Source organism: Thalassophryne amazonica, chromosome 1 (genome assembly GCF_902500255.1).
Source record: "Thalassophryne amazonica chromosome 1, fThaAma1.1, whole genome shotgun sequence".
Taxonomy (NCBI): Eukaryota; Metazoa; Chordata; class Actinopteri; order Batrachoidiformes; family Batrachoididae; genus Thalassophryne; species Thalassophryne amazonica.
The window spans coordinates 145312392-145336314 of record NC_047103.1 but is presented as its reverse complement, the minus strand read 5'-3'; the positions used below and the strand labels follow the sequence as shown (position 1 = coordinate 145336314).

The window sequence follows — 23923 nt, the reverse complement described above, 5'->3', positions numbered from 1 at the left end:
TGAAGATATTCAAAAGATAAAGCCAATGTTAACAGGCCATCAACTTTGGCACAATATTAGCAGTGAAAAAGGTGGGTACTATCACTAAGGTTTTACCTTGATTTACAGAATTTGGTAGTATCTCACTAGGTGTGCTGACGAAACCCGTAATCAGTGGTGGGCACAGATAACCAAAAAATTAACTTCGATAACAGATAATAAGATAACTGAAAAGGTATCTTTGATAAAGATAAACCGATATACCACCCAAAAATGTATCGGAAGTTACAGATAATCGTTAACCAATAAATTCCGGTGTTGTCTATGGGACATTTCCAGTTACTAAAGAGCTGAAATTGATTTTTAACACGATCGCTTTTGAAAGCATCAAAAGACCTAAAGAATAAGCAAGAATGTTTGACCATGCTGCCCCCTGCAGGAAGCAGCGCAGACAAATCCTAAGAGCACCCACAAAAATCAACTCTTTACTAATCATAATCATTTTTCTTTCAACATTCTGCTGCTGCTGCTGGAAGCTCTTGTTTATAACAGCGCTCCCACCACAGAGACACACACAGAGTACAGCCATAAGGCCAACTTGAGGCCGGAGGTCTTGAAAAATAAAGTCATACTAACTTATGGTTTTTTGAAAATACTGATAGAATAACTCCATTAATGTCAATTCTGTCATTTGTACAAAGTTAAAATCTAACATATATATTTTAATGTTGAATAAGGCACTAATCCTGAGGTTTTGTAACAAACACAGACCGCAAAGCATTCTGGGTAAAAGTGCTAAACAGTGATTGGTTCAGTAATCCATTATGTAAACCAACACGTTAATGTGACGTGTGCCATGTGTTGGTTTAAAGATAAATGTGCTTTTGTAAAATATTCCATGTTTATTTGTAAAAACAGGCATTTTTACGGAGCCCTGGAAGTGTCATCGCAATTGCATGTTTTAAAACTTTTATGATGTTGTAAAACATGCACTCAATATTAGTAAGTAAGTAAATTTATTTATATAGTGCCTTTCACAGACATAAGGCCATGTAGACACGTTGTCGGGTATTTGTAAAACCGAATATCTTACACTTTCAGTTTGGGGAAAAAACTTCATCCACACTACGTCGTTTAAAAAAAAAAATCCATCCACATCGAACCGTATAAATGTGTTGTAATTAGTCTGCCAAACCTTTGGGTGGCGGTACTGATTAAAATTCTATCCAGTCAGGAGCCTTATTCTCTTGTCGTCAATTCCACAAAAACTAAAAAGATGGTGCCAACCTCGTTCGTGTGGACCGATAAGGAGTCGGAATTACTTCTAACCGTAGTTTTAGAATACAAAGTTAACAAATATATGCACACAAAAAGCGCCTGGACAATGGGCAATACCAACACTTTGAGAGCAGCCATGTACCCAGATGTTTAATACTGCCATGAACACTCCTGGCCAGTAGATGGCAGTAGCGGCCTTGAAAAAATGTAAACAAAATTCCAGATAATCCGTGTCTGCTACATTTAAGATGCATGGAATTTAACAAATACAAATACACTAACGTCTATAAACCCAGAGAATATATTCACGAGAGTTTTAGGCACTAGAGTTTAATGCTGTTATCTGTGGACCCTGAACAGAGTGTCTGAAATACATTTGTCCTGTCGTGAACGTCTGAGATTACCTTATGCTACCCATAATGCATTGCTGCCTGGCACATCATGTGCTCACAAAACCTTAAAAATTAGCACATTACTTTAAAACAAAAACATATATCTGATATTTTCACTTTATAAACTTCAGACATGACAATAATTTTAAATAACTTGTCTAAAATGAGTGGTTAAATTTGAACCATAAGTTAAACATGTATGCATCTGGATGACTTGGTGATGTGATTATATTAGTATGGTTTTAAAGGAAATGACTTTTTTTGGTCACCAGTTCTCCTTTGCTTACAGAGGATAAAGTGGTTTCTGTTTGCAGAGGGTAGAACGACATGCCTATTAGGAAACTTTTAACAGGTAGGTCTCAACAGCTTTAGCAGTTTTAAAAATGTTTTTCACTGTTTAGTTTAGTACGTTATCGGTCTAAAAGTTATTGGATGGTAATTCATCGGAAGATAATTAGTCCGATGATGGTTTTTAAATTTATCTAAAAAGATAATCCGATAATGAAAACATGATCTTCGATAAGTATCTGTTATCGGATTATCGGAAGTGTGCCCACCACTGCCCGTAATGTCTACAAAAAGCACAACCTGCTTATTTGATCCGATACCAACATAACTGTTTAAGGACCTGTGGCCCACTCATGGGCCGACTGTGCTGGAAATGATTAATCTCTCATTAGCTTCTGGATCTGTTCCTAAATGTTTCAAATCTGCAGTGATTAAACCATTACTTAAGAAATCTGATCTTGACCCTGCTGTATTGAAAAACTACAGACCGATTTCAAATCTATCATTCTGCTCTAAAATTCTGGAAAAGGTGGTTTCACAGCAGCTTGTGGACCACCTTACTGAGAGTAATCTTTTTCAGCCACTGCAGTCTGCTTTTAGAAAATATCACTCCACAGATACAGCTCTCACAAAAGTAATGAATGATCTTCTTCTTGCAGTAGATTCAGACACCACTATGGTTCTGGTGCTGTTAGATCTTATCTGATACCGTGGATCACCATAGGCTGGAGAATCATTTTAAGATTACTGGGAATGCCCTTGCATAGGAACATCATACTGTAACTGGCCAGTCACTCTCACTGTTTTGTACAATAACATTACCTGTAACCTAGGTGACATGAAATTTGGGGTTCCACAGGGGTCTGTCTTATGCTCCATGCTCTTCTCCCTTTATATAGCACCTCTTGGGCACATATTGCAGCATTTTGGCATTACCTTTCATTGCTATGCTGATGACACTCAGTTATACATGCCAATAACTGCAGGTAATCTCATCGACATAAAGTTCTTAGAAGATTGCCTTGCATCCTTGAAAAGCTGGATGTCTAGCAATTTTGTACTTTTAACCCTGACAAGACTGAAATGATGGTTCTTGGTCCAGTGAAACATCAGCATCAATTTGACCACCTAATGCTTAGCCTAGGTTCATGTGTCATACATCACACTGACAAAATGAGGAACCTTGGGGTAATTTTTTATCCTACATTGTCTGTTGACCTCCACATTAGAGATATTACAAGGACTGCTTTCTTCCACCTGCAAATTTAGCAAAGATTCATCTCATCCTGTCTATGGCTGATACTGAGACCCTGATTCATGCATTTGTTTCTTCTAGATTGGACTACTGCAATGTTCTATTTTATGGTTTACTGCAGTCAAGCATTAGGGGTCTCCAGTTGGTTCAAAATGCTCCTGCCAGACTTTTAACAGGAAGCAGCAAGTTTGACCACATTACACCCATTTTGGCATCTCTTCACTGGCTTCCTGTCCCTGTGAGATCAGATTTTAAGGTTCTGTTACAAACCTATAAAATTATTTATGGACTCGCCCCTCCCTACTTAGCTGACCAATTTAAACCCTACATACCGGCCTGGGCTCTGTGTTCTGAGGGTGCAGGACTATGACTACTTTGTGTCCCAGAACTTTTTCCTATCATGCACCTGCTTTGTGGAATGATCTCCCTGCATCAATAAAACAGTCAGATTCTGCAGACACTTTCAAGTCCAGACTTAAGAAGCTCTTATTTTCCTTTTTTGTGTGGCTAGTATAGTGGCATAGTATGGTACTATGCTTTTTACCCTTTTAATTTAATTTTATTAGGAAACAGAGTGGGCCTGGGTCTTTGAGTGATGCTTTGGACTAGTGGCCGGCGATCACCTTAGTATTTTTTTTTCTGTTTTTCTTGTTGCTTAATGCTGAGAAAGTATAGTTTATTTGTTTTCTTTCTGATGCCTGATTCTATTTTTTTCTCTCTGAGGTGCAGCTCCATCCAGAGATGGGAGTGGGTGTTTTCTGCAGGCCTCCTTGTGCACCACTATGGACTCACAAAATTTCCTGTATAATTTCCTGTATTGTTTGTTATGTCGATAGCATAGCCCCAGCAGAGGGTCACCCCTTTGAGTCTGGTCTGCTTGAGGTTTTTTCCTCAAATCATCAGAGGGAGTTTTTCCTTACCATTGTCACCTGTGTGCTTCCTCTAGGGGTTGGTAAGGTTAGACCTTACATGTGTGAAGCACATTGAGGAAACTTTGTTGTGATTTAGCATTATATAAATGAAATACATTTAATTGAATTGAATCAGTTACATACAGAATTGAGCAGATCATTGCATCTGTGAAGGCTGTGCGCGTCATTCAAGCAGCACTCATGCAAAATTGGTATGGACACCTAAATTCTGGGTCTGTTAGTGAAGCTTTGGGCTAGTGGGTGGCAATCACCTTAGTATTCTCTCTGCTTCCCTGTCACTTTACTGCTGATGAACTCATACCTTAGCTGCAATTTTTCCGTCCGACTGATTCTGCTCTTTATCTTTCTATCTGAGGCACTGATGATGTTGCACAAGGCTGACAGCTAGACACCATGCAGTTTGCTTTTGGAATATATTCTACGTGGAGAACAGGCCCACTGATGATGTGATGGATGAACACTGGCTGTGCACTCCAGAGTACTGGATGACCCCTTGACTGTGGTACAATTGCTTGCATTGTCATCTCAGTAATACACTTTCCCGTTGATGTTACTCTGGTTTTCTGTTTCCTGTTTCTTCAGCTTAGGCAGCACGGTCCCTTAGTGGTTAGCACTGTTGCCTCACAGCGAGAAGGTCATGGGTTCAATTCCCACCTGTGGCCTTTCTGTGTGGAGTTTGCATGTTCTCCCCATGTTTGCGTGGGTTTCCTCCGGGTGCTCCGGTTTCCTCCACATCCAAAGACATGCGGGTTAGGTGGATTGGAATCTTTAAATTGTCCATAGGTGTGCAAGTGGGTGTGAATGTGTTTGTTTGTCTGTTTGTGGCCCTGTGACAGACTGGCGTCCTGGGTGTGCCTCGCCTCATGCTCTATGACTGTTAGGATTGGCTCCAGCCCCTGTGACCCTTAATTGGACTAAGCGGTTGACGATGAGTGTATGTGTGTGTTTCTTCAGCTTTGTAAAATTTGTAAAAACCTTCTAACTGTTAGAATGGCTGAAGCAGTGGGTCACCCTTCTGATTCTGCTCTGCTTGAGGTTTCTTCCTCAACATCATCTGAGGGAGTTTTTCCTTACCACTATCATTTGTGTGCTTGCTCCGGGGGTTGGCAAGATTAGACCATACTCGTTTAAAATGTATTTATTAGGAGCTGCCAACAACTTGTAACTAATAAGTAATGCAACAAATAAGGTAACTAGTAATCTAATTTGGTTAGTCTTAAGATTGAGTAATCAGCAAAGTAACTAATCAGCAAAATACTTTTCTGAGTACTCAATCTTAAAAAATAACCAAGTTAGATTACTAGTTGCTTTATTAGTTACATTCAGCAGCTGCCGGCAAGTTGTCCGCAGCTGCTAATGAATTAACTGTATAAAGTAACTGTAGAATGTAACTGTATAAAGTAACTAATAAAATAACTTTTCAAAGTTACTGTGGCAACACTGCTGATAAATATTCATTATTTGTGTAATATTAATCAGTGCATATATCATAAGCATTATGACTAAATAAATCTTCTAAATATTTAGCAATTGAAATTTGTGAGATTTGATATACTTGATTCATTTAATAGATTTATTATAATATGCAGTAGTTCTGTTTTAGAGAATTTCTGATAGATTATAGTTGATTAATCCATGGGGTTTGCGCAAGTCATATATGGTGCTTATCACAAGAGAAGGCAAAGAAGCACTAATCCTCGTTGCCAAAGAATAAAAAATGTGACGTGAAACAAAATCATGACCAGCAGCAGTTATCTGGTATCTGCAGCCTCACAACTAGATAACATTAAATCATACACACTGTATCTTTAGACATGAATATTAGTGTGCATAAATAAACTAATCACCTCATCTTGTCATCATGGGTGGGTATGGTGTAATTATCAATCACCTCCCATGTTAATTAAAAAGTTATTGTGCTCATAAGAATGTATCCAGACAGCACACAGACATTAATAAGCACCATGACATAGTGTCTCACATACATAGTGGCAAGACAAAACAATTGAACAAACAAAAATGACAGAAAACTTGAGAAGTGCTTCATGGGGGAATGATACACTGCTAGAAGCTAGATGCTGCTTTTGCCCTTCTCAACATCTGAGAGGGAGTTTGAACATCCATTTGTCCTTTGTTCAGAATGGCTCTTCCACATCACTGATTTGTGACATGTCACCTGCATTCATTGTATTACCCATTATCTTGCCTACCTGTCCTGCCTGCTAGTTTTGACCCATCCTGATCCCCGACCTTGGACTGGCTTCACCCTTATTGGTATTGCTCACCTGTGCGAACACATCCCCTGTTGCCAAGTGCTGCTTGTTCCAAGAGCACGATTAAAGGATTGTTTGTTCCTATACATGCTCTGCCTCATGAGTCTGCTTTTGGGTCCAAACCTGGTTCGAAGTGTGAAACACCACATCACTATTTATCCTCAAAATTTGTGGTGATCTAACTTCCTGTTTGGTTTGAAGAAATTTGCTTGCACTTGACCTGTCTCATCTTCCTCATGAAGAAGGATAAGGGGGAGATGCACAGTTGTGCTCAAAGGTTTACATACCCTGGCAGAATTTGGGGGTTTCTTTTGGCCATTTTTCACATATGAATGATAACACAAAAGCAATTTTTTTCACTCATGGTTAGTGGTTGGGTCTGGCCATTTATTGTTAAACAACTTTGTTTACTCTTAAAATCGTAATGGCAACAAAAACTACCCAAATAACCCTGATAACCCCAGAATGTTTACATACATGGCCCATCTTATGGCCCCTTCACACACAATTGAGGCAGAATGGTGCACGAAAGAGTCGTCGAATGGCACTCATGGAAAATCAGAGCCACACTCGAATGCCTCATAGAGCAGTCACCACATTCATTCGGGCACAGCACATGCACTCTATATTCGCGTGCCGCTCTCACCGGAAACCCATTCGAATGGCAGGCAAGATGAGGTCGCACTGCCATCTGATCAAGTTTGCACATTCGCATGGCATGTTGTACACAGGTCGGAAATATCATGCTATGGCCAAGGAGCTGTACAAAATCATCAGCCATGTCGAACAGTGGCCAAATGGTGCAATTGAGGCAGCCTTCACACCAGCGGCCGAAGGTTGGCGTATACCATGCGAGTGCCCATTCGACCCGCTCTCAGCCAGAGTCAGCCGGAATCCAGGTGCCACCCATGAACCTCGTTTGTCAGGGGACCGTAGTTGACATGTAATCAGTTCATGGGTTGGATGATATTTGAAATCAAGCAGGGAAGGAGCTGACCATCCCCGCGGCCAGTGCTGCGGTCCTGCAGCGTCTGCCGCTCCACATCGTAGTTGACTGCCGCATCAGTGCAACGCAACACTGGGGAACACATATTGTCACATGCATGTGTGTCTGCAAACGATGATGACATGGGGAAAAATAAAAACAAACTGCATCGCCCCAACTATGTCTCAGCATGCACGGCAAAGACGATGCAAAGCTCCATCTGAATACGGTGTCATCGCAATTACAGCCACATAAGCCTATACCTTCTTCTGGATGTCTTGGTGGCTTTCCTCACTTTCCTCCTTCTTGCAAAAATCAGTCAGTTTTTGAAAATGGTCTACTCCATGCAAATTCACCATAGAGTGCCATACTGTTTATATTTCTTTGTAATTGTTGTAAATAAAGTCCAAGACACATTCAGTGACAGCTGTACCATCAGAGAGCCTCATCCACAACTACTACAAAAGACTTCAAGCTGCCACTGATGTTAAAGGGGTCAATACACAGTATTAAGAACAGGGGTATGTAAACTTTTTGATCAGTTGTCATTATGATTTAAAAAGAGTAAACACAGTTGTTTGAGAATAAATGGCTTCACCCAACCACTAACCATGAGTTACACCCAAAAAAAAAAAAAAACATTTTTATGTTCTCATTCACATTCTCTGAAAAATGGCCAAAAAAGCAAAAGATTCTGCCAGGATAAGTAACTTTCGAGCACAACTCTATGTGTCACTCACTGTGCACCATGCATCTCTGCAATGTATGTGACAGCGAGTGGGGGTTAATGCAGGAATTCCCTCAGTTGACTCCACTGTAAAGCGCTGGGCTGAGTCTTGCAATACCAAAGCAGAAAGGTAAGTAGGGAGACCACTGTTGTTATTATCATTATCTGTGTTCCGGTGCCAGATGACACTAATGCATCTGTAATGCCCCAACTGTACCCATGTTTAATGCATCATCTTGAGTTTGGTCCATAACGTTCCCTTTGAGATTTCTAATGCATACTTAATTTTCATCACAACCTGTCCAGAATATTAAATTTTACTGGGGTTACAAAAATCAGTTTCCTCATTGGAGAAGGAGCTTTCCAGAGTCCCAGATTTCTCCCATTACACCCATCTTACTGTACTCTAGCACACAACTTTACCTTGGTGAGCTCATGTACTCCTTAAGTTCTCATTACAGTCCTACCAAAATAACATTATTGAGGTTTCAAAAAAAAAAAAAAAATCCTAAAGTGACAACTTTCTGGAGTCCAACGCCTGATTAGTTACAGAATGAAATATTTTTTCTGATAATAAAAATTGTCTAATCTGTTCATCTCTGGTGGATTTGGAGCTCTGATGGAATGAGTGCACAACCACCAAATGCAGGTGTGGAGCACTTCCCAATGTGAACATAAGATGAACAGATTCAAGGATTCAAAGGATTCAAAAGAATTTTATTGTCATATGCACAAAGAAACATGTTCCCTGCACAATGAAATGTGTCTACTGCATTTAACCCATCCTAATTGCCAGTAGGAGCAGAAGTCGCCATTAGGCGCCCAGGGACCAGCTCCAGATGTACATCCCTGCCTTGGTCAACAGCAGGGCTGAGCAAACCAAGACCGACCCATAACAAACGACACACAACACACATAGGCCGGCCCGGTACATAAACACATATTAAAAAAAGCACACACGAGGGAAAAAGGAGAAAAAAATCCCTCATAGCCGCTGCGTTACACAGCAGCAATGAGGAAAAAAAAACCCATCAGCACAGAAAAACAATAATCACACAGACAAACAAAGACGCAGGACGACAACCGAGATTTGAAGGTCCAGTTTATCAGAACACTCCGGAGGCAGCCTATTTGGCGCCGTCAGTAGCCTTGTCCGACAATCCTGGAGGGGGAGGGGCTCAGCCCTGAGCAGTCCACTGTCCACAGTCAATGTCAGAGCTGGAGAAGCTGAGGGGAGGGGGATGACCAGGGGAGCGAGGCTTAAGTGTTGATCTTCTTGAGGAGGTTTTGTATCACAGCGGCCTTGGAGTGCAGCTGTGTTTTGGGGAGGCCAAATGAATATCCAGATTAGCAGATGCCTGAAAGATTCCACAGTTCTGAGAACAGAGTGGCTGTCAATGCATCTGAATGTAGAATGTGGTCTTTACAGATGGTCAAAGAGGGTTTCCAGAGCTGCAATCCTGCCCAAGATGTTTTCCAGCGTGCGGTTAACACCCGCCGACTGCGCAGCCACTGCCTTCCCAATTGAATCAATCATGTAGGGCAGTCTGGATGGCACAATCAAAGCTGCCTCCACTTTCTTGATTTTCTGGTAAACCAGCACCATGCCCGCTCCACACAGCAGAAAGCCGGTCACCACCAAGCCAAATATATACACATCTTCGACGTCCTCCACAGAAAGCATGTAAAGGCACATGACCTGCCATCTCCTCCATGAGTCCAACACGTAACCCATCGCATGCGTCCCAGCAGGACAGGTCGGGTCCTCCGCCCCGAATGTCTTGTAGAAAAAATAGTGTCAATTGCATTCAAAGACCACTTTAACAGATCCATTTTTGTCGTTTTCCAGAAGAGCAAAGCTGCAGCCTCACAGACAACATGCCACAGAAGCAGGAAAGATAAGGAGGGAGGGAGAAGAGAAAAGTGCGTCTGTCTCGGCCGAGTGCAAGCTGGCAAAAAAAAAGATGCACGGATAATAATAACATTTACTGGACATCCCCTGGCAAGCTACAATAAAGTACAGGGAAAAAAATATGGTAAACAAGCATTCAACCACCAGGGTAGCATGCCTTCTGATGTCCGTTTAAAGTTTTGAGAATGCACAAAACTTTACCACAGACTCTCTGGACATCAACTGACCTTAGCTGACAAAGAATGGATTTATTGAATGTATATAGGACAAAAATGGGCATGAACAGATATCAAAATTTCATATCCGTTACTCATCCATTTCCTCAGTCCGTCACAAAGTATCTTAGACTGTAAGCATCATCATGATCCTGCCAGAACCCTGAAGGGTATTTGGAGGATCACCAGTTATAGAGCTTCATGATGAAGTGGTATAGAAGATGATTTTAGAAGGTGTGAAAGTTGAGGTACGAATTACCAGAAGGTACATCTGAGCCTAGATTTGATCCGTTTTGGTGAAAGAATATCCTTCTCTGCTGTACTGCAATATGATGCTAAGAGTGGTGATGCAGAATGCAATATTTGCACTGTGCACAATTTCTCCAATCACAGCCACATAACCCTATACTTGTAGCTTCTTATGGGTTGTCTGGGTGTCTTGGTGGCTTTCCTTATGGCCCCTTCACACATAAGACAAAGTTGAGCGAAAAAAGGAGAAACCGGCCAAAGACAGTGAAAAGAAAAAACAAATTTGGGAGCCGTGACAAAGTCCACCTGCTGTCGGGAGGGTTCCACGGTTGGACAGGTGTGCATGATACAGTGGCGATGGTTTTGTGCATGCTGGTATTCGCATGCATGAACACAGTGTGAGCACGTCGACAGTCATGCACACAGCAGTGGAGCAAAAAGATAAAAATACACCACAATTTATAATACTTAATTCCTGTTATAAAGAGTGGATTTAGCCTCCACCTAGAAGCACACCAGGAAGTAATGAAATGATACAGATTAATGTTCTCCCTTTTATGTTTTACATGAATTACCTGATGTGCTTATCGCATGAGGACATCAGCCGGGCTCTCGACTCATAAAGAGCCGGTGTCGCCGACCGAACAGTCCCCTCTAAAAACTGGTCCCTGCCTTCACTGTGCATGCGTTATTTCTATGCGTCAGCCGTGGTTCACCGATCATCACCTTGTTTCTGCTTAAAACTGCACTCCAGTCATCATCAGTGATGCCGGTAACGCGTTACTTAGTAACGCGTTACTTAGTAACGCGTTACTCTAATCTGACCACTTTTTTTAGTAACGAGTAATCTAACGCGTTAATCTTTCCAAATCAGTAATCAGATTAAAGTTACTTCTCCATGTCACTGTGCGTTACTATTATTTTTCATTGTGGGTCGATAACAGTATTAAACTTGGTCCGTGGGCAGGAGGTCGGGGTTCGACTGAACTGCCCACTTTAAGCAAGCTGTGAGCTTTTAATCTGCGTTTTTTTGCAGCTGCTCGACTCGTCCTCACCTCTTAAAGCGCGGTGATCAGCACACCTGCACTGAGCTTTACAAAGACATTTTTATACTTTTTTTCCTCCTTTATTTAGAATTCTGAGCTGAGCCGCTCTGTATCTGGTCGTTAAAAACAGCTGATCCTCCGCGACGCGTCAACAACTAACACTATTTTCCACTCAAATGCACCTAAACTCTCTGAGGACCACATGATGTGAAAACGCAATAAAACTTTCTTACCTGTAAATCTGGTCCTGTTTTCTGCATAAATAAATGTTATCCATTCTTTGTGCTCAAACGCCAAAGCAGGGGCGAATCTAGATGGAATGGGGACGTGGGGCAAGGATGTGCCCCCTCCCCCACAACACCCCTAGATTAAAGGTGCAATTTTGAAGCCGTTTTTTACTACAACTAATATTGCTTAAAATAATAATAATTTCGACAAGTAAAATGTTTAGAGAGAATTTAAATGTTAGAAAAATGTTAGAATTTAATAGTTACCTTTATAAACAATGTAGGCTCGAAATTGCAAGTTTTACTGTTACAGTGCTGTCAACAGTTAAATATGAGGTCAAGAAAGACGTCTTTATTTTACTTTTTATAAAACAAGTATTTATTTTCATTGAAGTCAAGAAAGGGTGACTATAAAGTGAGTTTTGGCAAAACAGGTATCATTGTCATGTTGAGGTGGCAGAGGGTTGTTGTCGGCAGCTGGGAAAAGTAACTAAAAAAGTAACTAGTAATCTAACTTAGTTACTTTTACAATTGAGTAATCAGTAAAGTAACTAAGTTACTTTTTCAAAGTAACTGTGGCAACACTGGTCATCATCTATCTCAGCGACATATCTGAAACTTTTGTACAACAATCACTTCCACATAAATTCAGCATTATTTCATGATAAAAGATGAAGAATGAGATCAGGGTGCCACAGCCAGATGAGCTGCTAGCTGCTGCATTCACTGTGCCTCCGTCATTTCAACGCGTCAGGAGCAACTCACTGATTATCGCCTCGTTTCTGCTTAAAACGGCCTCGTTTCTGCTTAAAACTGACTTGAGAATGATTTAAGAGGTTTTACTCTGATGGTTAAAATTCACATTATGTCATGTGTTTAGACGCGGGTTAGAGAACTGAACCAGCGTCTGACGGGACCCAGCGCTAAATAAACAGAGAGCGGCTCAAGAAAACAGATTTATTAACCCCAGTGCAAATAACACAATAAATCATAACGGCCTGGCGAAGGTGGAGGATGGCGCGCTCTTTACAGCACCAAACGGACCGGAGCCCCGGCAGTTCTGGACTCAGGAAACCCCGCCGACACCCCCCAGGTGGTTATGACAAAGACTGAGCCTGTGAAGGACGGAAAGGGTGAGGTAAGTCCACACTGTTTATACAAAATACTACTCAGAGGTACACACCATCAGCAAACACAGTCAGGCTTAAATTAGAGGGGCAGCTCCTCACAGCAGGTGGAGGACCATCAATCCACCTGCCACGGCGGCGAGGAGCAAATCACACAATTGTCACAACAGTCCAAATCTAGCTGCGTGAAGGACGCCAAATTACTGTTAATTACTCAAAGTCATTCAAAGCTACAATTCAATTACCTCTGAAGTGTGCTGATGGAACGTGACCCTCACCCATCCTCCTTAACAGGCACGGTGTGTCAAACCTGGAGCGGTCCTCGGCGTCATAATGATGAACATACAGTTGTCACAAGGTCGAGTCTCCGGCAATTCTGCCTTGAGCAGTCATGGCTTAAATGCAGTGCTTCATCAGGATATTCACTTCAGCTGGAAGTCCTTTAGATCTGCATGTGAGCTTCATCCGCAGGTGCAGGAAGTTGGCTTGATGAGGGTGAGGGACGCTTCAATTCAGCACTTATTTCTCAGAGGTGAGCCCCTAACCACCTGGAGAGCACACAAAAGAAAAAGGCAGTACCAAAAATCCAGCCAAACCTCCCAACACACTATTCCCTTTGATTGTTTTGGGTGTAGAGACCTGGTCTCAGATGAGCTACTGTGGTCCCAAATGATGCAAGCGCAGTGCAGGTAGGGCGGACCAACTTTTTTTTTGGGGGGGGGGGGGGACCTTTTGGTCTGTGACATCAGCACTCTTAGTAACATACAGTCTGAAATTTCCATAGAGAAATATTGTCATCCTTGGTAGGGATGAGTACACCTCTATCTGTATCTGTATCTGTTCAGCCATCTAAATGATTTGTATCTGTATATGTACTAGGGGTGGGCGGGGCCTAAACTGAAAGTGGGTGTGGTTTAACTGGAAATGGGTGGGGCTTACATCTGTACATTATTTTAAGTCTGAAATTGATATGATCAGAAGTTGTATATTTATTGTTTATTTGAAAATTATTAACAGAACAGCCTCAAAATTGAGATTAACATCAATGATTCTGATCACAAAAGTAAGCGAACTATTTACACAAGTTTTTTTTTTTTTTTTATGAACTCAGAACATGAATATTCTCAAGTGTATGAATGAATATTTACAGAACAGACTCAGAATTGAGATTCAGTGTTTTTGATCACAATAGTAAATGAACTATTTTACAGAACGAGGTTTTTTATAAACTCATAACATGAATATCCTAAGGGTATGAATGAGTAACAGAACAGCCTTAGAATTGACATTCAATGTAGTAGGAAACTATGAACTACTTACTAAGTATGCATGAACAAGAGTTGTCATACTCAACACAACTTTCTTTTATTATTATTATTATTATTATTATTATTATTATTATTATTATTTTAATTTTATGATCAAACTGTGATTTTTTTCCAATTATTTATTTATTTTTACTACCTAATGTTCTTGGCATTTTGATTAAGGTGTCTGTGTCTGTGTGTCTGTGTGCATGTGTGTGTGACTGAGTGAGAGGGAGAGAGAGAGGTTGTTCTAAGACTGCTTATTTTTTAATGATCTGTGTGAACTTGGTGATTCATGCAAATATCCAGTGATGGCAAACAGGGAAATAATATGTCAGCCTTGTTCAGTGTATTCTTCTCAAAAGCACCATGTTCAGTACGAGCAAAGTTTTCCAACTGACTTTATATCACCAGCCAGTAAACAAATGTTAAAAAAAAATTAAAAAAAACTACTGGAGTGGAGTCAGTGACTGACACAACATGAGCCATTTTCAGGTCTGTTTTGTCAAATGTCGCGTATGTTACAAAACAAGTTCACCAAGTAACTTTAAATACCACACAAACCAAAACATAGGTGAACTGAAGAAACATTGGGTACTGACACAGTAACATGAGCAAGTGTCAAGCCAAGCACAGAGAGAGAGCAGATCCTGTCTGTGTGTGTGAGAAGCTGCAGTGAGACGTGTCTGTGTAGGGAGGGGCGGGCGCTGTGTGTGTGACTGGCCAATCACAGAGTGTGAAGACAGTCAGTTAGCCAATCAGGATTTTCCTTCAGCATGAGCACAGATATTGACGAGTTTTACTCGGATCGTGCTTGTGCTCGACAAAAATGCTTTATCCGTACCAGATACTCGTCTGAAATGAGTATTCGGCTCAACCCTACTCCTTAGTGCATAACTCAGCATCCAATGTTTCAACCGGCAACAGAAATAAATTAATCCAAGGTATGTAGAATAAACACATATTTGCTTGTCCTGAAATGCATGCAAAATGCATGAAATGATATGAATAATGCATACTGAACATATTCTGGATAAATTTCATGTGATGTGCAGCTTGGGTCACAGCTGTCCAATAGCCATGGCATACATGTCAACCCCTTTGAGGGTCCACCTCTATAACCAAGTGAGAAAATCCATAAAATCAACACAAAATCCTTATAACCTCCAAATCGCACCAAAATCAGTTTTATTACAGTACACACAACCACATAGCAGTATCACATAACTGGGTTTTTGTCCACATTTTATGAATTGCCACAATGACATTAAAGTCAGGATCATTAATATTTCCTCCACAGTTGAATTTCAAACAATAGAGATCTAGTATTCATGTGTCAAGCTGAATTTTATAGAACTGAATGTGTCAAATTTAGTTATTTTTTACAGAAACAAGAATTGTGTGTCACTTGTGGAAATACATTAATAAAATGAAAAATAAATTGAATATAATGAACAAAATAAAACATACCTCAGAACTTCATCAAGTGTATCGAAAATCGCCTCGCCAGTGCCGATGTTGCAGACTGGCATGTCGATGATCCTCGACTTTGCCCCTGTGTTTTATTAGACATGGGTATCAATAAGATTTTATCAATATTGATACCATTATCGATTCTGCTTATCGATCCTATTCCTTATCGATTCCCTTGATACCTCTTGTGAATTTTTTTGTGTACTAAAAGTAGAATTCGATCTCAGAAGGTCAAGGAGCTTTTTCTTATTGTACACCCGCTCTGTGGAATGGTCTTCCTGTGAATGTGAGAGAGTCGGAGTCTGTTGACATTTTTAAGTCAAGACTTAAAGCCTGTTTTTATTCTCTTTCTTATGAATAGTTTTTATTTTTTATCTGTTTTATTCTTTTACTTCTGTTTTAATTATGTATTTGATTTTTTTATTTTTTATTTATTTATTAAATTTTTTTTTATGTTGAACTGTTCTATGTGAGGCGCCTTGAAACAGATTCTGTTGTGATTTGGTGCTTTATAAGCCGATCAAATCGAAATTAAATTGAAATTGAACAACATTTTATTGAATCTTAAAGTAAATAAATATGAAATTGGTCACTTGATCCTTTGGACATAATAAGCTCTACATGCTGGATCCTTGATCTCTGGACATAAACAGGAATAAACAAAATCTGTAGCTTTTGTCAAAAGCATTTCATTTCAGACATTATTGGCATGAATGTGTTTCCATACATCTGAGCTGAACTCTTGCAGCTGGCTGTGCTACATGTCAGGATATAATTTATAAAGAATACAGCACATCTCATTTTGGGAGGAAAAAAATGTTTTAGTGGATTGTAGTTTCTTGTCTGTAATACAATGTTTGTAAAGAAGTGTCATTTTATTTAAAGCAGTGATTCATTTTGAAGTTATTAATTCCGACCGGACTCTCTCTCAAGCAGAGCACCACACAGCGTTTGGAGCTGTGCCAACGGAATGGAGGACGATTCTGTTTTCTTCACTGCAACAAGACAAGAGTCCCAGTTAGTGACTTTAATACACATAAAAGTGACTCATGGTATTGTAATGGCTTTGATGAGGTTAAGAAGCAGACTTGCCATTTCTGAAGAGCAGCAAATCAAAGAACCAACGAACTAGTGGATCAAAGCATTGCTTCAATGGCTCACACTTCAAGGTGGAGTCACACTGCAGAAACAGTTGATTACACAGCCGCTGCAGACCAAACCCTAAATATCCGTAAGACTTTATTTGTAGGTCCGTATGACTCTGAAACTCGGAAACTTGTATAATTTACACAATCCGTATAGGTTCGCATGTATGCTATGGCAGTGTGTAATTCGGTGTCGGGGTGCCATCAGGGATTTTGGCCCCATGAAGATAAATCTTACTGGGCCCCTAGCCATAGCCAGCCGCTAGGCTGTTGGAAATTTTTGACACTGTTTTACATAAAGCTATGCATTTTAATGATATTTTTAATTATCATCCCCATATTTGTGAAAAAAAACAAAACAAAAACAAAACATGAGAGTTACTTGGTAGCGGAAGCACTGAAAGTACGATGAAATTCATTTAGATTCAGTTATTTGTTACAAGACTAATACTCTATTTTCCAAAACTCATCTCCTTCTTTAAATACCTGAACTTTTGATCATTTTAAGATTAATTAACTGAAAATACAAAACATAATTACAAAGTAACCTCTTCCCTTAAAATGAAGTTCAATTATAAATAAAACATATAAACAAATAAAATCTCAGCAAAAAAAAAAATCATTTTATGATTTACTGTAATTTGAACATAATCTTTGATAGAACAAGCTGTAACAAGGAAACAATAAAAAATGTTCTGTTTTCCTATTGCAAAGCAGGGGAGTAAGAGCACCAAGCTACTGATCAAATATTATGTTTCAGTGATAGGCAACACTTTTTAAACCATTTTATTTATTCTTTAATGTTTTGTTTTGTTTTCTCCATAATAAATGATTAATTCAACACACAGCTGCTCACCTCCTTCCTCAGGGGATGCTTTGGCTTGTTCAGTTAGGACATGTCTGTTCAGAACATGTCATTTTTTGAACAGAGCAGCTTGCTAAACATTTGTCTGCATTGATTAGTTAACTAAAACAACAGTGAAATGTATAAATCGAGAGTTTTCCTCAGAAATAGGAGCTAATATGGGGAGAAAAATGAGCTATCTAATAATCTATGGACAAAGTAAGGAACATACAAAAGGCTAATTCCAGACCTGTCCATCACATGAGTCACTAACAGACCCATCTTACCAATGAAAGAACTTGGTGACACACTGTCGCTTCCATCTCCTGTCTTTCTCCTGTCCTGTCTATCTCTGACTTGTGAGGCATCCTGTCATCTTCTCCTCCACTCGTCTGTGAAAAGTAACACTCTGCAGCAGTCTCACGGAGCAGGTGGACTGAACATTATGTAAATAGAGAGAGGGTGGGCATTGAGAAATGTTGAGAAAAACAAATAAACAGTGTTACCAATACACTGTAAAATATATGATTGTAAGTTTATTACTGAGTGTCACATGATTTTGTCAGTATTATAATTGCATTAGGGGCATTAGGGGCCTCTCTGGGCCCCTAGAATCATTCTCTTTATTTTCCCCTTTTTGGCAGCCCTGATTAGTGTACAGTTTTCTTGCAGAACACGGAAAAAAAAACTGTCTGAGATATCAAGAGGAGTTTCTCTGCCTGGCCTTTCTCTGAGGTGTGTGAAGGGTTTAGTTAGTGAATGTTAGTTTGAGTACAAATCTATTGGAATTAATTTATTATTTAATTTATGAGTACACATTTTTAAGTCTAACAAAGGTATGTACGGGGTCTATTAGAAAAGTATCCGACGTTATTATTTTTTTCAAAAAACATATGGATTTGAATCACGTGTGATTACATCAGACATGCTTGAACCCTCGTAGGCATGCGAGAGTTTTTTCACGCCTGTCGGTTACGTCATTCGCCTGTGGGCAGTCTTTGAGTGAGGAGTCGTCCACCCTCTCGTCAATTTTTTCATTGTTTAGGAATGGCGCAGAGACTGCTGCTTTGTTTGATCAAAATTTTTTCAAAACTGTAAGGCACAACTGAGTGGACACCATTCGATAAATTCAGCTGGTTTTCGGTAAAAATTTTAACGGCTGATGAGAGATTTTAGTCTGGTAGTGTCGCTTTAAGGACGGCCCATGGCGCCTGACGGCGATCTGCGCTTCGAGGCGGCAGCGTCTCGCTGTTTCAAGTTGAAAACTTTTACATTTCAGGCTCTGTTGATCCAGGAAGTCGGCAACTTCAGAAGAAGTCGGCATGAGGAGTTTATTCGGACATTCCATTGTTAACGGACATTTTGTAATGAAAGAACGTGCGGGCAGAGTCGCGTGTCGGGCCGGACCCGACCGCGGGGGGTCGCGACAGAAAAAACACCTCCGTTGGAAATCATAACGGGCAAGTTGGAACATGCCCAAGCTGTTAAACAATTTCTCAGTTACTCACTTGTTGAAAGCCATCAAAAGCTGCCTGAATTTTACAAATGGTTTTCAACACGGAGGTGTTTTTCCTGTCGCGGCGCACACAGATTCACCAAGTCGTCACGGAAACGACTCGGCGAATTTGCGCGCACGTCTTTCATTAAAAAATGTCCTTAAACAGTGGAATGTCCGCATAAAGTCCTCATGCCGGCCTCTTCTGAATCTTCTCTGTTCTCTCACGACGTCCAGGGTGAATTAAGCCTTAAATTAGGATGTTTTCAGGTCGAAACAGGCCGACAACGGTGCTGGAAGCGCTGCAGGACGTCCCGGTCCGTGGGAAGTCCTTACAGCGACAGAAACACCCCATAATCTGTCATCAGCCGTTAAACTTTTCACCGAAAATCAGCTTAATTTCTAATTAATAGTGTCCACTCGGATATTCCTCACAGGTCCAGAAAAAATTTTGATAAAGCAACGCGCGCCGTCTCGAGCAGCGTGTGAAACAAAGGAATTCAGCCGAGAGGGCGGGACCACATCTCACTCAAGGCCTGCCCACAGAGAAATGACGTCACCAACACGCGTGAAAAAACTCACGCATGCGCACGAGGGTTCAAGCATGATTAGTGTAATCGCATGTCAATCAAATCCATATAGTTTTTTTTTTGTAAAACTGCTGGTTAGTTTTATAAGATACCTCGTACATTTGTGTGCAGAATTTATCAGTAACAGTAAATCTCAAAAACACCCAATGTAACATATTTTATTCTGTAGGCACATTTAAGTTTCTCTTTTTGCATACAAAGAAAACTACGTGTACAATTGGTACACTATTTTTGTCTTTTGGATATGTACCCGGCTCTGTATGGAACACCTCTTGTCCTTTGGATTTTCCCACAAGCCACACATCTGAATAAAGCCTTCTTAAGCTGATAAGCCCTTCCTTTTTCAATCATGTTTGGACAAAACATTTGACTTAAGATAAAATGGTCCTGCTTTTTAAGCCACAGCAGAATCCTCATATCAATTGCCAGATTGTGTCAAGAGAGATTACTTCATGAGCAACATCCTGGTAAAGACAGAGGGCACATTGGTGCTTCACGTGTAAGTTTGTTTTTAGTGTGCCAAAAGGGAAACTGCATATATCAAATCAATTTAACATTAAATTCTCTCTTACAAACAGTATATTAAATGGTCAATTTTAAATATGCTGCGTGTTGTAATTGGTGGATTTGTGCAAGTGAATAAATGGTCTTGGTTAATTTTTTGGATTATGTTCTTGTAGAGCTGTTCGTTGGCTCAAAATGAATGAGTTGGAGACAGTGAGTGTGGGTAATATGGACAGAAATTGGATTGACTGACATTTCTCTGGCTCCCTTGACACAGTGCATTTGTGCTTTCAGCCTCGGGGAGAACTTTAATGCACTGTATGATAGAGGAGAGGGAGATAATGGTCTATTTCAGGCAGTGCAATAAAATGTGGGAAGAGCCAAAGGGTTGTCCAGCAGATTTTCAGGAGTTTCTGAAACATTTCTACAATTGAAAGGTGTCGTTCATTTTGATTTTTTTTTATAACACTGACTATTAATTTTTGGTTGGTGGTGCATTTATTCTGGTAGTACATCACAAAAATACAGCTAATGTTATTGTTAATAAAATATGTATTTTGGGGGGAATTTTGTTTGTTTCCCAGCTAACTCATTTTTGCAAAATAAGTAAAAATGTTGATCCTGGAACAGCACAGTATATGCAAATTGTTGTACCTGTCTTGCAGATATCCAGTAAAGCTTTTATGAGCAGTTCTTTTTTGTGACTCAACATTCTCATTGTGTATTCAACAATAACATAGTGTCAGATCTTGTGTCTACGAAATATGGGGTCCCGCAAGTGTCTGTGTTAGTCTCCCTGCTTTTCTCCAATTAGCACCCCATTGCAGATTTTGTGATGTTATGGAATAAACTGTCATTGTTACAGTAACGACACTAAGCTGTACATGTCCATAACTGCGGGTAATCTAACGCACATTAACCCTCCTGTTGTCCTCATTTTCTGTATACACCCCGGAAATGACCCGTCTTCACTAAACCCCCAATATAAGCAGCTTAATTGAATTTTAAACACCAAATTTCATCTTGCATATTGTCATTCACCACAAAATGTGTGAATACCTGAGTTTTCCCTCTTCACTTAAATTTCTATAGCTTAAGAAAAGAAAACAAAGTGCAAAAAGGAGTTTTGAATGCATTTTTATTCATCCCAATGACGCACTTTCTTTTTTTTTTTCTCCAGTGAACAATTTAAGATAATGTACAATACAAAAATATGAAAAATAACATAACCCATTCAACTAATTAGCACATGTAGGGCAGTATGCAAGTGCACAGCCTTTGCAGATATATTTCTTACACCTGCAGCACACAGTATGTGTTTTACAGTCCTTCTTTTGAGGGCAGAACTGACATTTCTTCCTCTTACTTGCCCTAGTTGGGGAAGTGGCTGTGGTAGCTGGATCCTCAGGTTGATCAGGAGCTCCTGCACTCTGAATAGCTTTCACAACTGCTGCTGAGGCTTCTGTGTGGGGGACATGCTTCCTTCTTTCAATGAGTGGAGTTACAAGTGCCTTTCCTAGCTGCTCCACGAACACCCTCCTCTTGTTCTGCTTACGAGACATCCAGGTCGGGTTGATCTCTCTCCAAATCACAAAGGCATTGTAGGAGGAAAAATCAATGACGTTGTGGAAGATGACCAGGAGCCAGCGGGCAGTCATTCTTCTGCAGCTGTATGTTCCAATCACCTTATCTAGGTTGTCCACACCTCCTTTGTTGCGGTTGTAGTCTAGGATGATGATTGGCTTTGTGTCCTCACGATCGCTAATGTCACCGTCTGTGTGCAGTGTGCTCAGAAGAACTACATTCTTGTTTTTCTTTGGGAGGTAGGAAACTAGAGTGGTGGTGTGCGTGAAGGCAAACTTTGAGGAGAAGACCTCTCTCTCCTTTGACGCAAGCAGTGCAGGTGGGAGCTCAGGCTTGTTCTTTTGAACTGTACCAACCATGGTGATCTTCCTCTTCAGGAGCTGCTATCTGAGTTAATAAGAGGTGAAGAAATAGTCACATGTCACATTGTGACCCCTCAGCACAACTCGCATCCCCTGGTTCTTCTCTGGGCATCCACTGGTCGGCTTCCCAGTATAGACTTGCATTTTCCAAGCATAACTTGATTTGGCATTGCAAGCCACCCAAGCCTTGATCCCATACTTTGCTGGCTTGCTGGGCATATACTGCCGGAAAGGACAACGACCTTTGGACAAAAGACATTGGCATCAGTGATTAGTATCAGTGTCACAGAAAACAGTCAAAGAAATCAATAGTGAAAATCACTTTTATTACAAATATGAAAACAGATTACCTCTAAATGGAACCAGTTGCTCATCCACTGTTACGTCAGGCCCTGGATTGTAGAGGTGGGGCAGCCGCTCTACCCACTTGTCCCATACCTCTCTTATGGCTGCAAGTTTGTCTGTCACACGTCTTGCTGGTCTTAACTCACGGTCATCAAATCATAGCAGTCTTGAGTAGGTGTGAAAGAGTTTGAGTGGCATTGTGGCTCAGAAAATTGGCCTTCCACTCTCTGCATCCCATAGACGAGCTGCAGCCTCACCTCGGGACCTGTATACACCTGCTAAGATTAGCAGCCCTAAGTAGGCCTGCAGGTCAAGCGCATCCATCTTTTTCCAGCTGTCTCCATATTTGTGAAAACCCTCCAGATTTGTCATCTCCAGGATTATTTTTTCTATTGCTGGTGTGATAAACAGGTAGAACGTAGAGACAATGTCATCCGCATGAAAAACGGCATACCTTGTGGGTCCTGGGGTCATCTTTATGACGTTTTGTTCTGCATGCCTGCCGTGTTGGTCATATGCTGCTGAGGACCATGTTATTTTGCCATTTTTTGAAAGGAAAGTCTCTCTTTCAGCTTCAGGGTTTTCTTCTTCTTCTGAAGATGATTCATCATGCTCTGGGTTGTATTCCTCCCCATCTTCTTCTTCAGATACATCCTCCACTTCCTCTTCTGAATCAGAGTTGTCTTGCTGGACATCTGAGAAAATCAGCTCTACAGCCTCTTCAACATTATAACGCACACGCATGGCTTCAGCACAGACAGAATTCGGGGTCCTGTTATCTGCAGCACCTTTATAACCTCTGGAAATAAACAGGTGGTCTTCTGCAGTCTGCGAGAACACCACCTGATTTGCCTTGTTTACTTCTGCTACTGATTGATCTGAGACACAACTAAAACATTGTAACATTCTGTGGTTTGTAAATAACTCTGTGACCTTGATTTAAACTCTATTTGCCTCACGGGTCATTTTGACCCGAAGACCACCTTTGTACCTTTTTTTGTACAGCTTACATGGAAATGTGAATAAAAGCAACATTTCACTTTTTCTACTGTTGGGGCCAATCTAGGAAAATTCATAAATTTCAAGTTAAAAAAAATAGCATTTAGTGGATTTTTGGGGTGTTTTAACACAGTGGCGGGTCATTTTGACCCAAGGACAACAGGAGGGTTAAGTCTTTAGAGGACTGTCTGATTTGAGTGAAAAGCTGGATGTTTAGTAATTTTTTTTTTTTTTTTAATTAAGACAAGACTGAAATGATGGTCCTGGGTCCTGAAAATCATTGACATCAATTTAAACAGCTCACACTAAACCTCGATTTGTGTGTTATACATCATAGTAATAAAGTCAGGAACCTTGTGTTGATTTTGATCCCACGCTGTCCTTTGACCT

General features: G+C 40.5%; 1 pseudogene; it reads right to left on the bottom strand.

The window, feature by feature from the left end:
- Positions 1–7344: 7344 nt before the first annotated feature.
- Positions 7345–23278, bottom strand: LOC117516150 (annotated as a pseudogene).
- Between the last annotated feature and the right edge of the window lie 645 nt (positions 23279–23923).